We start from the raw sequence: 2,100 nt of genomic DNA on the forward strand, positions 1-2,100 counted from the left end.
TTGATTACAATCGCATGATTGATTGTATTTCATAAGATAGAACAAAATGTCTTTCCTATATTAGAGTATGTGTGAGAAGCTATCAAGATATGCTTATGATTTCTATAAAAAAACAACATGTTAGTCCAAGCTCTAAATCCATTCCTTTTTTGTATTTTCAACACATGTTACAGATCAATGTTTAGAGACAGACTAGACTCTGAAACCCAAAGAATTATTAGTCTGAAAGAAACTAACGAATGTATTCGAATTAGATGAAGAAGATAATATATTGCATGTAGTCTTCAATGTCACAAAATTAGTTGATGATGTCACAAGGGTGACGGTGACCGATAGTAGCTAGCTGTGGGTGGAGTTTTCGCACAAGTGTTGGTGTGCTTCTTCAATGGTGCCAGAATAGATTAGGCAGAGACTCTCACCTGGATCAAGTACTTTTTTATCAGGTTTAACTTCAATAGTGGACTTGAAAGCGCAAAGAATTGGAAACTTGTATCCAAATCATCCAGATTAGGTGAGCACACGAAAAACTTCAAGCGCTGCAGCTGCACCCGTGATGTATTGGGGAGAGGCAGGCACCAGCCCTGGTGGCGGGATCAGGTGGAAGGCCGTCATCCATATCGGCCTGCTGCCTGCAACAACCGGGAAGAATAAAGCGCAGTTTACCGATGCAGGCCAGGTGCGGCTCTGCACTAACAAATTCCACGCAATTAGACACAGTACATAGCGTTAACAAATAATTATTGCAACAGTGTTAATAGTCTGGCAACCATAATTTAAAAGAATAATAGATAAAACGCACGCTGCAGCGGCATCGGTTGCGTTTGGGCTGGAAGCACCGCCTGTGCTACGCACACATGAAGTGCTAGTGCCACCATCATCATCACCATAACCTTCTTATTCATGCCAAAACCTATCCTCCAGTGATCCATATTGACTAGACCTTTTTTCCTTTGCTATACTGATCGAATGAATGAATAAAATGCCATAAAGTGACCTTTATATACATAATTTCTTATTCCACCGTACTGGCAGCTTTCAATTCATATTGCCTCGAGTCGAGACTCCTTTGCAAGCAAAGTTTGAGGCTCCATGCACTCCACTACAAAATCTTGTTTTCATATGTGCAAATCCAGCCCACAACCTCACCTAGAATAACAAAATCTCACTGCTAACCACTCAACCATGCGCAGATGGTTGCCTCCAGTGCGATTCTCTCTCTATATATAAACCATGTTTTTCTTCTCCCCTACCCTAGTGCTGGCCATTTATCCCCTTCCTCGCCTGACATCCGTTGCCTCCCCTCACTTCCCCTCCAGCATTCGCTGATTTGCCACTTGCCTCACTACCCTCAACCAGATGGCCTGAGTATCATGCCTGTCAATTCTCACAACCGCGTCCACGTTCACGGGCATCTTCCAAGATTCCTTTCACTTTTGGAATTTTCCCCAGCCTGTACCCCCTACTACTTGCTCATTTATTGTTCGTAACAGGCAATAGTTTTAATTTTTCTGAAACGGGAGGGGACCTACTTGCGTACCAAAAATACATCCAAAAAATATTTTCTCCCAAAATCTTGGCAAACCTACATATGAGAAATTATAGAGCTAAAGTGACTAAATTCGAAGATTTTTACACAACTTCTCTAGAATATTTTGTAGGGTTTTTCCACCTTCAAATTTAGAATCACAAACAAGTTCGAATTAGCTTTGTTATATCGTGGTTGATTGTGAGTACTACAAACTAACAATAACAATGATGGCATATGATTGCCCCTTTGTTATGTCTTTATTTACCTATAGATACTGCATGTCTCTATGTCCGTATATTCTGGAAAAGTTTCCTACCAATCTATGTCGGCTTGTTCTTGACGTTCCTCTCTTTCTTGTGGTGCAGCTCTAAAAATAGAATCAACTCAAACTTACATCCCATTTACTGAAGACTTAAGACAATCAACAAAAAATATTGTGTTAAGACTAATAACTAGCTCTAAACTTCTAAACAATTTACGAGTATGACTTGATATATAGTAACGCTCCAATTTGAAGCCTCTTCTCTTTTCAACGACAATAACTTCTATCAAACAAGTACAAATATCGAGCC

At 40.1% G+C, this 2,100-nt stretch overlaps 1 pseudogene; it reads right to left on the bottom strand.

Annotated features, from left to right (window-relative positions):
- Positions 1-401: 401 nt before the first annotated feature.
- On the bottom strand, positions 402-902 carry LOC147432512 (uncharacterized; annotated as a pseudogene).
- Positions 903-2,100: the final 1,198 nt, after the last annotated feature.

This window comes from Adiantum capillus-veneris, chromosome 20, assembly GCF_014529385.1.
Source record: "Adiantum capillus-veneris isolate H3 chromosome 20, ASM1452938v2, whole genome shotgun sequence".
Lineage (NCBI taxonomy): Eukaryota > Viridiplantae > Streptophyta > Polypodiopsida > Polypodiales > Pteridaceae > Adiantum > Adiantum capillus-veneris.